Raw genomic sequence first — 16,395 nt, 5'->3', positions numbered from 1 at the left:
AGAGGGTCCAGTCTGAAAATGTGTGTTTCCATTCCGTACAGCACAGAATCACCAATGACCATAACTTGCTGCTGTTTCTTCGTGGTGCTGGTCTTAATACAGGTTTTGTTGTGAGCTGCTGGTCTCTCTGACCTTGGCAAGACCTCGACCTCTTGACTGCCTGCATAGGTTCCTCTTCTATTTCATTATGCTCTTTGTCTACCATACCTGGGGCCTCATACCTATTCTTCAAGGGAATCTTAGAGGGTAAGAAGGGTTTCTCTTACCACTCTGTGCTGTAGCTGCCTTCTACCTCTCCTTATTCCTTCTAAAGCTGCCTTCCTCCTGGCACAAAGCAGATCCTGGACCTGCCTCTGTAGCAGCCATGCTGAGTTGGCTTCCATGATTCGTAGATGGCAGAGTATGGCTCCACTGATCAATATCCCTCTCAGACTCTAGAATACTACTCGGTCTGCCGACATTCTCTTGCAGCTCACCCACCAAGTACAGCAGTTCTTCAGTCTGGTCACGCCTCATACAGGATTGCTTGCAGCCACTTTCCAGCTCTAGGAATATCCCTTCACACATCCCACAGCCAGAAACCTGAGTGATCACATGCTTGAACAGGAGCTGTGTCTGTGTGGTTCCATTTGTTCTACCAGGTGCTTGACACCCAGGAGAAGCACAGGACACTGCCTTTTTCTGCATGGTTACCATGCTGCCAGAAACATCTGCCCACTGCCACACATCTGCCCACTGGGAAATATATATGCTCATATGTTGCTGGGCTGATTGTTTTAGCCTGCTTAAATCTCCTGTGCTGCAAGGTGCAGGATCTGCCCTTTGCTGTCTCCAGTGGGTCCAGGCTCAGTTGCTCAGTGAATGCCCCCTGTTCATTCAAGCCTATCTTTGTCCACATGTATCCCTAATGTGTCCCCTTCTGCTGCTTGCTGCTGCCACTGCTGGTGCTCCTTGCACTGCTCAGCAGTCCGTTGCAATCAGCTGGGCTGATTGTTTTATAGATGTGTATTCTTTCATTACAAAGGGATATTCAGCTTCTCAGATCCATTAACTTTCTTGAGGTTTGAGACCATAAAGTCAAAGCACACATCACACCAGGTCCCTTGTGCTTGCCCAAATAACTCTAAAAAATCCATATCCATATGTGGCACATGCTGAATTTCCTTTACTGAGAGCTCTTTCTGAAAACTGTACCTAGGCTGACTTCAGAACCATCACCAGTTTTGCTTCAGCCTGCAGTTTGGTCAGAGCTATATCACTTCCCAAGGCAGAAAATGCCTAATGCCAAGCACAATCTGCTATGCCCAGGTTATCATGTGCTAAATAGTCAAAGCAATGACAATAATAGTGTGATTGTAATCACCAAGTGAATATGCTGGGTGAGGACTGTATAAAGCTCAAAAGAATTTAATACATTTCTGAAACGAATAAAGGCAACAAAGTCCTCCCATTCGGATTGTTGTATCTTCACAACTGGTGTCTGTCTGATGAGACATCAAAGTCTTTGTACATGCACAAAAAGGATAATTAAGCAATAATTGTATCTGATGTAGAGTATATGGTGGGAGGTGGGGGATAAACAGCTTTTGAATCAATAAACCATAAGGCTGCAGGCTGAGTTATTTATTGATTTATGACCTGCTTAGCTCCAAGTTTACTCCACATCTAATGCAATTATACCTTCTAGATTATACTTCATTTAAGAGGGAGGGAAAGTATACCGTTTCATCTGAGGAAACATGCTGTCTGCATTAATAATACTTCTCAGAGTTAGATACTGCTTTGTTGCTGGATACATTTGGGTCAGATGTGACATTCAAAATCTAATGTGCTGTTTGCTTGACTTCAGCTTAAAAAGCCCTAACAAGCCACACCTCAAAAGAGTTACGGAGAAAACCTATTAGAATTCATCAAATCATGTTACCAACCTTGACCTGTGCGGATCTAAAACATCATGGGACAACATTACTTACTCCAACAGCAACCATGTAGCCAGTAAGAGTTAGTAGCCTTTTCAACCTGTGAGTGATACAAGGGACAAAAGCCAGAACTTCAATACCATCAAACACTAGACAAGTATGTGGCAAGCATCCTGCTTGCTGGGGATGTGCCCTAGAGTGCTTCTCAGATGACTTGCATCCAACAATTTCATGTCAAAACTTCAGGTCTGGCAAGACCATACTGGATGAGAGAATGTTTGGGTGTGAAGAAGGAAAATTTCCAACCAGCTCCACTGAGCAGCGAGTGTGATAGTGTTGGTCTTTTTTGTTTGGGGTTTCTTTTTTTCTTTCTTTCTTCCTTTTGTTCTGTTTTTTCCAGGATAGATGCCCAACAGCATACAGAGGACAGTCCTCTGCTGCATACAGGTGGCTTGCTTTGGGATCAGCTGATCTGCAGGAACAATATGTCTCAGATACTGGAGGGTGAAAAAAGTGGTATACAGGCTTGTGCCCACCCCAGGACAGAGTCTCATACTGGAGCCTACTCACATTCCTTCTCTGTGTTGTCCTGCACAGCTTCTGTCTCACAGTCATTTCATCTAGCCATGGAACACTTATTCTTAATGCTCTAAGCAAAGATCATTAGCAGGGTACTCAAATTCTTAGCTAAATCCCTCCAATTCTGATGCAGATAATTCATTTCAGTGAATGTTTCCTTGAAGCAATAAAAAAATTTTTTCCTTCGTTGAAAAGCGTAACCCTTCAGTTGTGTCTCTATAAATCTGTAACACTATTGATTTGTGACCTCCATCTGTAGCTATCAGCAGTATAATTTCCCTCACCAGCAGCCTGAACCTACAAGGTGCTAAGAGTCTCCTTGCAAAGTGCTGAAAGCCACACACAGCTTTGTTGTGATTGCATTCTCCTGACCATGCAGAGTCTCCAAGGTACCCAAAAGAATGATAAACTCTAAAGAGTAGGTCAAGACATGAACATTGTCCAGTGGAAATCATGTTAGCATCATCCAAAGATCTATCCAGTGGCAATACAGAAATTCATGGACATTATCACTTTAGTTTGTTTTCCAATTGGCCTCTTCAGTATGTTCATTGAGAAGTTTTTGCTAAGCCTTCTCAACCGCAGAGACTGACTTTTAAAACTCAAAAAGTTTTTTTAATGACTATGAATTAATAAATAAAATCTACTGTGTCTTGGTTCCCTCCAGCCCCCAGGAACATCAAGTCCCATGAACGGAAAAAGTCCATAGGACTCACCTTCCAACTGTGAGCATCTCCAAGACCTATTTTGTTCATCTCATTGTCAAACCACAGCCACATTTCTGTTTCCAACAGGCAGGGGAGCAGTAGCATTTGTGAAGAATGTGCTTGCACACTGGATGTTTTATATCAAGAAGCTGCTTTTTCAAAGTATGGGGAATACTCAACTGCTGACAGTTTTTGTGGAGATGGAAAAGGAAGAGCAGTGGCTTAATCCACAGTTATCTGTGGTGTATAATGCAGTGATATAAATTGATGTTGGGACCCAAGTTTGAGGCACTCAGTCAGATTTCAAGATGTCTTTAAGAGTAACTGCCTCTGGGAGTAAGGGAGTATTTTGTAACGCTCATCTGATTATATTTGAGATAACCTTGGTGTAGGGAAAAGGCAGGGTAAGATCCCTGGGAATATTTTTTGTTGTTATAATTATTATTACTATTTTATAAAGTTAAATTTCTTTCTGGAATTGTGATGGCTGTATCGAGTACCTGGCTTCATTCATTAGGCCTATGCAATAGCTGTTAGTGAATACCTTCCAGTATTGGGCATCTGTTTAACTCATCCCTAGCCATCTTGCCTGTTGTTCAGTTCCCTTTGTTTCCTTCTCAGAGCAATGCTAAGAAGCTATGACTCAGGCCAAATGTCTCAATGGGCAGGACAGCCAAGACTTACCTACTCATCCCTCTCTGTGGGCTACCTAAATTTGTGATGCAGGAGCCCAGACCTTCATAGGCACCCTGACCCTCTCTGTAGCCCTCCTTAAGGCCAGGTGGCTGGTAGGATTTGGTGAGGGGAGAACATGAAAAAGGCAGTGCTAGTGTTTTGACCATACATTATGAGGCAGGCCCAGTGAAGTCTGGATAGCACAGAGAAAGAACAAGCTATTAATGGGCCCTTGGACCCACAACCGGTGTGAATTTGCATAGCCTACCGCAAATGCTTCATCTTGTTTTGGGTCATGACACCAGTCAATGGAGCCTGGTTTAACCAAGAGACTTTATGGCACTCCACACCTTGTTAAAATCTTTTAATCTTGTTTTTATGTTGGGAGACGGCATTTTTGTCCTCTTTGCCTCAGCATTTTAAGTGTTATAAACATATAGGAACAAAATAGTCACACTTTAAACAAACATGCAGGAAATGTACCAGGATTTTGCTTCTGTATCTTCCTTTACATTACTTATAATCAACCAGTACATTTGAAAAATACTAAAGATAAGATAGCTGCTGTCCTGCTGAGTAATGTCACTGATGTGCTTTTTTTTCTTAAGCATTTGGACTGTACATATTGAGGTGGATGGAGAGGAAAAGGAAGGTGTTTAAAATGGATAGCTTCACTCCCTTGCCCAAGTCATCTGTTATGTGTGTCACTGGGTTCCCAAACAGGGAAGCCAACCGGTGAGATTGGATCTGTCTAGTTCATTTTTTATGAATAAAAAATAGAAATGGAAGATGTAGGGAAAAATGTAAAGGTAAATGTAAAATGTAAATGTGAATATAAAGGTAAAGGGAATTTATCCTTGAAGCTGCAGAGGAAGATACAAAACATTTTGTTTGTTGGCATGGGGTATCTGAGGCTCCTTGTGGTGCCTGTGCTGAGCCTGTTCCACTGAAGCCATTCACTCTCCAGTCTTGCCATACTTCTATAGCAATATCTCTAGTCCTGCTGCAGGTTCTCATTTAAAATCTCATTTTGAAAAGATATAAAGTCAGAGCTGTTAGTGACGTGCCCTTGCTACTATAAAGAGTTTGTAAATTAATTCTGTTTTATTTTTCTCTTGCTTTTCCTGTGTGCAGGGCAGAGGAGTCATTACAACCTGAATTACGATACACTGACAGCAAGCTATTGCCCTGCATTTTTAACATGACATAATTATACTAAGTTTAGTGGTGCTATTATGGTTAAATTATTTAGTTCAATGCCTAAAGTCAATGTCTACCCATTGCATTAAAAAAAAGAGAATAGCTCAAGAACAACTTCATGGCACCACAAGTAAATAAAGCCATTTGCTACGTCATTTTTCATCTCAGCAGAGACAGTAGTCTGAGAACAGAAGATTTTAGGGGCAGAGGGCAGTTGAAAAGTGTGGAGATGAAAACATATTTCATCAGGCTTAAAGGATTATTTGCTGAAAAAGCTTTTTTTCCCCCCCTGGGATATTCAGCCTCTCTTACTCCAGTTCACTGGGTTCCAAATAACTGTGTTCAAATGAAAGATGTGTTACTTTAGATAGCATAAACCAGGGTGCTAGCTCTAGTATAAATTTGTTTCTGCTTTTGATCAGCATTTTGTGAGGTATAGAAATGACTGTGCTACAGCTAAACCTGTCATTCAACTGGTGTAAAGTTGCATGCATCAGTTAAGTGGTCATCAATAGCATTTTGAAAGTGGCAAAGTACCTCAGAAGTTACCTTTACTTTGTTGATAGGGTGCAAGTTCCTAAGTTGTGTTAACGCTTTAAAACATTTTGTCCATTGGTGAATACCTTTCAAGCTGACCCAGTGCTCTGACTGATGGATGAAATCCATGAATTCCGTATTCATTAATTCCTATAATTTGAAATTAAAGACAGCCTCTACCTCTTTTTTATGGGCATCCAGCAGATCTGGAGATGATAAAGTATAGTTTGGGAGTGGTGGCATTAACAACAGGCTGTTAGATATATAGTGGAAATCAGGCAAAGGAAAGAAAAATGAAGGCAATCTTCAGAAATTGTGCAAACAAAACCCCAAACTGGTGCATTGTTCTTGTATTGCCTTGGAATTTAAGACTATAATTTGACCTTTAAACTGAGATTTCCAGAGAGCTTGATGTCCTCTTAATGCTGTCCCTAATGAATCTCAATATGGTTGAGAAAGTAACCTGTGTAGTTATTTAGGCACAGATGGTCCTACCTTGTGTTCCTTCTGTGACCCCATGCAGCCCTAATAAGCAGGATCTTCTGATGTGTATGAAGTCGGTCTGGTATCTTGCTTTTTAAGCATAACTGAAAAGAAAGTTGTCTAAGAAATTAGATGTGCTGGCTAAATTTCTCTTTTTTTTAATTTTAGTAGTACGGAGAGTGTTATTACTTTTCATTAATCATGCAAACTTATTTGAGGACATTAATGTTTTCCAAAAAACATATAAGCATAAATTGCATGATTAAGGGTTTCTGTGCACCCTATCTGCAACTTTGTAACCTTCATTGTATACAATTTAGGAAAAAATACTTTTACTTACATGTTGATGATGAAGAAAAGAGGTTTTCCAATATTGAATAGTGCTTTATGAGTAATTCCTCTGAATTTGGTTGGTTCTTTATCACTGAAAGAAATATGTATATATTCTTCACTGTTTCTGGTTTAAGTTGAAAGAAGAAAGATCCTCAAGCCAAATTGCCAAAATTTATTGTCTGAAAAGGCTGAGTGCCTTTAACCTTCAACACAGAGAGCATTTATCCAAAATGCTAACTAGGCGATGCGGTGAAACTGTTGACAAACAAGACAAAACTTACATCAGTGTGACTGAAAAAGCTTCTTTGTCCTCAGTGATGCTTTCCATTACACAGTTGTTCAGAAATTGTCATTTCATGCACACCCCAGTCAGCATATATCACTATGTACATGTAGTCTAAATTTCTGGAAAAAGCTATAAAAAGGTAAAGGAAAACAGCTTTCAATACTTCTTTATGTAGCATGAGAAAACAAAAGCAAAAAGGCCAAGCCTAGGTTTTTTTCCCCTTCTGGAAGTCACCTTGAGAAGATCAAAATTGCAAACAGCAGCAAACATCCATCATTTTTACAGAGATAAGAAGGTGCTGTGCTGCTCCATAAGAGTAACCAAAACTAGCTTTGCAATGGCACATAAATGATTATCCGTAAAGACAAGACAGCCCAAATTCCCAGCTGTACATCAGTAAAATTGGAGCAGAGAAATCCCTAATGGACACACAGAGACACAGCCACCGCTGTACGGCTGGGCATTTGACAGGGTAAAAGGAAATAAAACATAACCTTTATAGACAAGTAAGTATGAAACGGAAGTGTTCCTCAGCACAGTTATAGGCTCCAGTCAGAGAATATTAATAGAAGTTGTGACAGTTGAGCTAACCTCATTCAGTGCTCAAACCTAGGGCTTTGGTTTCTGAAACAGGCAAAACTGTGTGACGGATGTTTTTAAAAAATAAATTACTCCTTGCTGTCAGATGGACAAACTTAAGTTAGAAACACAGGATTTTCTTCTTGCTTCAGATCCAACAAAAATTCAAAGGCCTAATCATATCCAGAATCCTGCCCAGCGGAGTAACTTCCAAATTGGATCCCGTTAGAATAGAACAGTCCTTGGTTTTTTATCTTTATCCTTTCAGACTGATAGGGAATTACACACACATTTGCAAAAGAACCTAGATTAAATATGTCCTCTTACTCGTCCCTTCCTGACTTATTTCAGTTTCTTTCACTCTTTCCAGTATTCTGAGTCTTGTGTTGTGGTGGGTTGTTCTGGTCTGGTTACCAGGTGCCCACCAAGCCCCTCTACCACTCCTCCGTCATCAACAGGACAAGGGGGGAAAAAAATTATGAGCTTGTCGGTTGACAAAAAGACAGGGAGATCACACACCAGTTATCATCACAGGTAAAACAGACTCAATTTGGGGAAATTAATGTAATTTAATGTTACTTAAACAGAGGAGGATAATGAGAAATAAGAACAAATCTTTCTCCCCACCCTTCCCTACTTTCTAGGCTCAACTTCACTCCTGACTTTTCAACTTCTTCACCTGAACCAGTACAGGAGGATGGGGAATGGGGGTTACGGTCAGTTTGTTATACTTTGCAATACTTTGCCTCTGCTGCACCTTCATCCTGATGCTTTTCCCCTGCTTCAGCATGGACTCTATCCCATGGGATACAGTCCTTCATGAACTTCTCGAGTGTGGATCCTTCCCATGGGCTGCAGCTCTTCAGGAACTACTCCAGCATGGGTCCTTCCCCCAGGGTACAGTCTTTCAGGAATTGATTGCTCCAGTGTGGGTCCTCCACAGAGTCACAGGTCCTGCCAGAAAACCTGCTCCAGCGTGTGCTCCTCTCCATGGGACATAGTTCCTGCCAGGATCCTGTTCCAGAGCAGAGTCTCCATGGAGTCACAGCTTCTTTCAGAGTACATCCACCTACCCTGGCATGGGATCCTCCATCATCTGCAGCATGGATATGTGCTCCACTGTGGACCTCCATGGGCTACAGGGAGACAACCTGCTTATCCATGGTCTTCACCAGGGGCGGAAGGGGAATCTCTGCTTTCTGGTGCCTAGAGTACCTCCTCTCCCTCCTTCTTCACTGACCTTGTCTGTAGAGTTACTTCGCTCACATATTCTCACTCTTCCCTCCCAGCTGCTGTTGTGCAGCAGGATTTACTCCTTCTTAAAAGCATTATCCCAGAGTTGCTCCCAATGTCACTGATGGGCTCAGCTTTGGCTGGTGGTGGGTCCATCTTGGAGCCAGCTGGAACTGGCTCTGTCCAACACAGGGGCAGCTTCTGGCATCTTCTCCCTTGCAGCCACCACTGCTACCAAAACCTTGCCAGCCCAGTGTAAACCCAATACATGTATTTAGGATGATATGGGCAGCAAAGTCTGTGCATGATTTTCTGTGTTCCTTCTTCTGTGAAGACATGAAACACCCACAAGATAGGCCTGTAATTCCCCAAAGTCAAAATTGCCATGAGACAGTGCAAAATCCTGGTCCTGAATGCATAGCCCTTTGCTCCTTGTCAGGCTAGAGAAGTGCAGCTAGCCCCTGAACATACAGAATGTATTGTGTGTTGTGCAGCATGCATGTCGATATGTAGGGTCATTTATGTGGGATCCAGGCATTTCCATGAGGTGTTAAACATCCTGAGTAATTTCATGCTTCTGTTACATATAACCTATCCTCAACATCTCCTGCTCCATGTCCATCTTATTTCTTGGTGGGTTTTTCATGGATTGTTCTTGCTAATTACTGTCTCTCTAACATTTCTTTTCCTGGGTTCTACCTACCCAGACATGAGGCCAAACATGAGATCAGTTTTGTATTAAAACCTTAGAGTTTATTGCGTATTTGTGATGCTTGAGGATATGGTTTAGTGGTGGACTTGGCAGTGATAGGTTAGCGATTGGACTCAATGATCTTAAAGGTCTTTTCCAACCTTAATGATTCTATGATTCTATGATTCTATGATAAAATAGATCAATATTTTGCAATACGTGAACATTAGCTTGTAGTGAAATACTGAACATGTTCTAGGAGACCTCAAAACTTTGACGTATTCTTTCTTAAGTCAAGATTATTATTATTATTTTGAACCATGCATCATTCAAAACTAACTGATATTTCAAAACAATATGATTTCTCAATTAAAAAAAGAAACCAATATGCCAGGATTCTGAATTTTTCAGGACTTAGGCTTTGAGGGGTTTTTTAATCAAAGTTGAAATTACACAAACTAACCTTTTATTGGGGAGAAAATTAGTGTTTTCATGTGCCTGTGTTTTCCAATGGAAAACTAAATTTTTCATAAATATTCATCAAGCTATTTCATCTGACTAAAATGCAAGCATTTCCACAAACTTCATATGAATTCAGTTGGTTTTCTGAAAGGACACCAGGATAGATGGCTGCAGGGAGAGCATCCAATATATGTGGATTTTAATAAAGTCATGGAAGCCATTTCCATATAATTTATATCCCAAAATTAATTCCTGTAGTAATACTCCCAGGTGGATTGGAAAATAGCTGATTGATCATAACACTGAAGTAGGATAAAGAAATTGCAATATATTCTCTGGTCAGGCACTTTCTGGTGAGAGGTCTGCAGGTGTTTAAGTTCTGTTATTTGTTCACTGCTTTCTTTTATAATAAATGTAGGATTCATGGGACTAACCATGCTAGATGGCTAGTTCTTGCAAAAAAAGACAACAGAAAAACAATAAAAAATAATAATTAAAATAATTAAACATAATTAAATAATAAATAATAAGCATAATTTAAAATAATAATTAAAATAATTAGACAATCAAAACAAGTGTCAGCAAAAGCTGAAGGACAGTTAGGGAAGGTGTATATTTATATTTGTAAAAATAAATAAGCTGTTGCATGTACATTTTGGCTGGCACAATTTCTGGATGAAATGGTTGATTTCTGGAACATATTCCTCTGGGGGACAGTTCAGCTCTTCAGTGAACTAAATTGCCCTCAACAGACAGCTGTCTCTCTCCAGTGCTTATATGAAGATCTTAGTGTGACTGAACTCCCAGTCAAGAGCCTTTGAGGTGTGTCTAAAATTCACTGGGCCAAGTATGGGTCTTCAGTTTTTGTACTGATTTAATCTATTACAGAATCAAAGTGATTGCAGAGGCCATGCTACAGCTTTTTGCTAAACAAATAAATATATATCACAAAGATATAGCAAACATAGGAAGCTTTTAGTAGTGTGATACCTTAAATTGAAATTTAACACATTCATACACTAAATCAACTCACTAGCCAAGAGCTGCTTTCTGCATAGCTGATGTGTGGTGTCTTGATGGTCAAGTCTCTCTTCTCTAGCAGAAATATTTATAGTCCAGAGGTCTTGGCATACCTGACTTGTTTCCTTTAACAGTCCTGGAAACTTCATTCTCCATGCCAATCAGGCATAAGCTTGCTGTTTTTATGGAAAGATAAACATTAATCTCTGGTATAGGTATTATTTTGAATATATGTAACAAGGACCTCTAGTATTTACGGTAATGTTAATGACAATATTGACCAACATGGCAAAGTTCTAAAATTAATCAATTTCAGAGTAATTCAGCTCCAATCCTGCCTCCTCCCAGCCATCTTGACTCCCAGCATTATACAAAACCTCAGTTTCCATTCTTTTCTGCACAATGCAGACTTTCATTGTGGGTCCTGTGACTACTGGTTGTGCTTATGTCAGCAGTCACAAGCTGTAGCATCACACAGCTAACATCCAGAGGCTAATGGATTCAGGGCAGCAAAGTATATGGGTTGAAAACATTCAGAGAAAGCCACAGTCCTGCCCCAAAACAGTTGCAGCTGGAAAGACAACACATAACAGCAAGGTGGAGAATAACCAGCATTTTGGAGTGAATCAATAGGTGAATAGTGAAGCATCTGTAGGATTTAAGGATTCCATTATCAACAAGAAGAAACAGTCATGCCCTTCCTCTTATGTAGCCATTGCCACTAGCGGTACACAGTACATAACAGGGGGAGAAGTGACTGCTTTGTAATTTGTCCTTGGTTTGGACAAGTTTATAAAATGCTTGTAGCCTGAGCTATGAGTCTGTTCTCAACTGGAAACTACAAGATCATTGGATGTGTATCTGGCAACTTCCACAGCGGACTAATTTTTCTAACACAGGTCTCTTGGCCGCGGACAGTGCTGCAGATAGCTTGTGAGAAAGACATAGTTATGATGTGAGATACTTGAAAAAGGTGGCTGAGAACCCAGACCTTGGAATTAAAAAAACAACCAACCAAACAAAGAAAAAACCAGTAAACTCCAGGCCATCCTAGATGTGAAGTATACTTCATACACCTTATTATCAATAATGAAACACACAGCCCAGCTAACATAAAGCGTATGAAAACATTGCTTGTATCATTTTGCCTCCAGGGAAAAGAGAGAGAACAAACAGCATACATATGTAGGGTAGAAGGAACCTCTGATGGCTTAACTCCTCCCTGCTCTGTGCCTGGGTCAACACACCTCACCCCTATTCTTTTCTGTTGTGGGTCTGGTCCAATATCCTGTTTCCTGTCCATAGACCAACACTGCAAAGGTAAGCAATATGTTTAATTTACTTGTAGGTTTTCATTTATCGCTGCTACTGTCCTACAGTGCTTTGAATCTGGAAGGAGTGTGGCTATTCTTGTCACATTTTTGTTTTGGTAGGAAACCTTGGTCAGAGCCAGCCCTGCTGAAATCCCAGCTGCAAATAGACCCAAGTTTAGACCACAGTGTAAATGTTCATGAGCTGAACATCACCCTCACATTCTTAAGCATCTGATCAGAATTAGCTGTTTTCTTGAAAAGTACTTCACTGTGCCTGCTCCATCGGCTTTCTGTCACCATAAGTAGCAGGCCTCTATCCTTTAAGCATGTTAGTTGCATTCACACAACCAAATTCCTGCTGGTTTTTATGGCTAGCAATACTGGGAACTCATTTTGCATGGTGCTGGTTTAATCCTTCTGTTTGTTGCTATACCCATCCTCAGATGTGTACTGTCTTCTTTCTGTATGCTTCCTCTTTAATTTTTCAACTCATTGAAGATTTCCATTGCTGCTGTAATGTTTATTAACATTTCCTTTCTTTTGCGTTGAGGAACTTGCTTTTGTGTCTTTTGCTACAGCAGCCCGCTCACCTATGCTCTTTTTTTTTCTTGAGAGACCCTAGTTACCAATTCCTTTTGTATAAAATCTGCTTTTTGCCAAGTTTGGTATCTTATCCTTCTTTGCTCAGATTTGTGAACTTCATCACTTCTCATCAGTCTTCTCCAAATTGCCTCTTCCTTTCAGGTTGTCATCAGTCCCCTCAGGTCACCCCACAAAAGAAACTATATTAGGAACTCACCAATTGAAAAACACTGCTCTGTAACCTGCTGTATTGTTTTCTTAGTAAATGCCTCTGGACTTGGTGATATATGTAGTCTTAATGCACTTATAAAAACCTTATGTATACCAGGGTGAACGGGATTGCATATGAACTTGTACAGAAAAAAAAAGGCAGCAGAGCACTCAGTGCCTAGCAATTCTCTTACCACTGAGAAGACACCTTCATCCGTGCTTGTGAGTATACTGGACTTTCTGACTCCAGTACCATGCAAAGGAGTCCCCTGACGCAGGACTAATGGCCGAAGGTGTAACAGCTGTAAATGAGAAGTGAGAATTGGTTCTCAGATAGCCTTTTAAGCTGGAAATCAGGAACTGGGCTACCAGTTTGTTTCACCTGGACATTTTATATTATAAATTAATTATAAGGTGGCTAATTTGACAAGTGCACAAACAGAAGACAAATTGCTTGAAGGAATGAAAAGAAAAACAAAACAGCTGAGGGGGCTTATGATGCTTTTGGCAGATTAGCTTAATTTTCCAGCTCATCACTTAGGATTCCCCCCTACTTCTTCCATGTGCTGGGGAAAAGAATACCTCAAACTCCACTAAGGGAGACGATAATGGGCCCTGAGAAGTATGGCAAAATGACAAAATTCTGTGAAAGGAGAAGCAAGCAAGGACAGGAGATGGCTATAAAGAAAAGAAGGAAAAGCAAAAAGGAACTTCAACGGCATTGCCAGTTAATTTAAAAGAAAGGCCTTAAAAAAGCAAAGCTGTCAGTTTTAGCTAACACTCTTCCACCATGAAGATACCTTTTGAGAAAATCACTCTAGGAAGTTCTTTGCCTCCCTTCCCCTGCCACCTCCACCACAACAGCTCACTATACTCCCTTAAGGAGTTTGCTAGCCTCCAGCTGCTGTAACATGGCCCCGTGTGGAACTGTTCTGGATACAGCGTTGCCGAGGTGCTCAGGGCTTTTTATGCCTTTTTTTTCTGAGGACATGGAAAGAATCATTATTCAGATAAAACTTTTATTTTAAAATACAGCTTCTAAAAAAAAAAAACCCATAGTTTGATCTACAAAGCTATTGGATGATTGATCAGAAAAAAAGCATCGTTATAATTACCTTGTAAAATCAAAGTTCCAATTATGCGCTAGCTGGCAGCACCACCAACTAGCGAATAAAATCCCCAGCATTGCCAGCCATGCAGTTTGGTTGACAGTACGAACAGAAAAACACATCCCTTCACAAGTGTGTTGTAAAGGTGGATTAATGAATATTTATTGTATGCACATGTGCAATTCAGTAGTGATACATTACAGAATTAGTAATTCTGTCCCAAGGGGAGGATTTGGAGGAATTGCAGTAAATAAGACCTGGTATGCATTAAATCAGGCCACACCAGGAATGAAAAGAAACAGAAAGAAATAATTAAGAACTAGCCATTTAGTGAATCTAGAGGTTCAGGGGGAGCCAAATATTATAGCACCATATTATTAGGCAGTGTCATAAAACTTATACAATGGGAAGGCAAACTAAGGTATCACACATAATGGTTAATTCTGGAATTTCCGAACTTTCAAGTGGTGAACTGTATAATGGAAAGTCCTTTTACTGGAAAATTATCTCTACAATACAATATCGCAAGATAGTCAATACCGCTTTGTACAAAAATGAAGCAGGTTCAGCATTGGAGTTAAAATCTGTTTGGGGAAATCTATGGGATTACAAGAAGAAAGCGCTTTAGCTGTTAATCACAAACAGTCAGAAATTAACCTCTCCATAAGAAATGTGCTTAAGTATCATGGCTGAGACCTGGAGGAAAAGACGGTGGCAATTTTTGATACTTGCAAGAGCCATCAGGAGAATGAAGCAGCTAAAAGGCTCGACTGAAGGATATGCTATGAAATCTAAGGGACTTTTGTACTGGAAGACGTGTTACTTGGAGGCCACCTTCAGGGTCTTCTGCATCTCCTTCCTGGTATAAAACAAAAGACTAGACAGAGCTCCTTTTCACATCCGTATCTCAGACATTTGCAGAGCAAGGCCCTGAGTGTTTTAGTAAGTATGGAGCTGTGCGAGAGATGAAGGGACCAATTCTTGCAGCCCAGATCTTTGTGTAGTCCTCTACTCCCAGGCAGGCTGCATGACAAATGCCTGCAAAACATTGCTAGTCGTATGCCCCTCTTGCACACAAATAGAATCATAGAATCATTCAGGTAGGAAAAGACCTCTAGGATATTCAAGTCCAACCATCAACCAAACACTACCATGTCTCCTAAACCATGCCCTGAATTACCATGTCCACACATATTTTGAACACCTCCAGGCATGGTGACTCCATGACCTCTCTGGGCAGCCTGTTCCAATGCCTGACCACTCTTTCAATAAAGACATTTTTTCCTAATATCCAACCTAAACCTCCCCTGGCGCAGCTTGAGGCCATCTCCTCTTGTCCAATCACTAGTAACTTGGAAGAAGAGACCAACACCCACCTCACTACACTCTCCTTTCAGGTAGTTGTAGAGAGCGATAAGGTGTCTCCTCAGCCTCCTCTTCTCCAGACTAAACCACCCCAGCTCCCTCAACCTATCCTCACAAGACTTGTTCTCGAGACCATTCGACAGCTTCATTGTCCTTCTTTGGACATGCTTCAGCGGCTCAATGTCCTTCTTGTAATGAGGGGCCTAAAACTGAACACAGTATTCAATGTGTGGCCTCACCAGTGCTGAGTACAGAGGCATGGTCACTTCCTTAAATCTGTTGGCTACACTATTCCTGATACAAGCCAGGATGCTGTTGGCCTTCTTGGCTGCCTGGAAACACCGCTGGCTCATATTCCACTGGCTGTCAACCAGAACCCCCAGTTCCTTCTCCACCAGGCAGCTTTAGAGCCACTCTTCTGGAGTCTGTGTTGTTTCATGGGGTTGCAAATCCCATGTGCAGGACCTGGCACTTGGCCTTGTTAAACTTCATACAGTTGACCTCAGCCCATCAATCCAGCCTGTCCAGATCTCTCTGCAGAGCCTTTCTACCCTCAAGTAGATTGTCACTCCTACCTCTGCAATTTGGTGTCATCTGCAAATGACACCAAATCATCCAAGCACCAAATTATTTTACATCAATATAGCAGCAGGATAACTGTAATTTTGCAGTTTTGGGAAGGGTAGTCTCAGGCATCTCTTAGTTTTCAGGTTTGTTTCCCTCCATTTGGCACATGAAGACCAAACATTTTCCAAAATTAAGGTTTTTTTAACAGAAATAGGTTTAGTTGAACAGTTTTGGTTGGTGGTGTGGGGTTTGTGCCTTGTTCTGTTTTTCAGTAGCTTTACATTTAAACAAAAGGTTTTCAGCTGGAAAGCATTTTAAATGTAAGGCTTTGAGGCTTGAGTGATACTTTGCTTCAAAACTGCAACAGCTTCTGCCCTCAGCAGTTCATGACACTTGCTGGTTGAAATGTTGTGACCATGTGTTAGCTGCTTGGCTTTCTGAGAGTAAGCCTTTGAAAAATAACCTTTGAGCATTTGACATGGAGGCTGTTTCTTTCCAAAATGGAAATTATGGTGTTAATACTTGAAAAAGAACACACAACTTCC

This window comes from Phalacrocorax aristotelis, chromosome 4, assembly GCF_949628215.1.
Source record: "Phalacrocorax aristotelis chromosome 4, bGulAri2.1, whole genome shotgun sequence".
NCBI classification, from domain to species: Eukaryota; Metazoa; Chordata; class Aves; order Suliformes; family Phalacrocoracidae; genus Phalacrocorax; species Phalacrocorax aristotelis.
The sequence above is the reverse complement of the archived record's forward strand: the minus strand, read 5'-3'. Positions refer to the sequence as shown.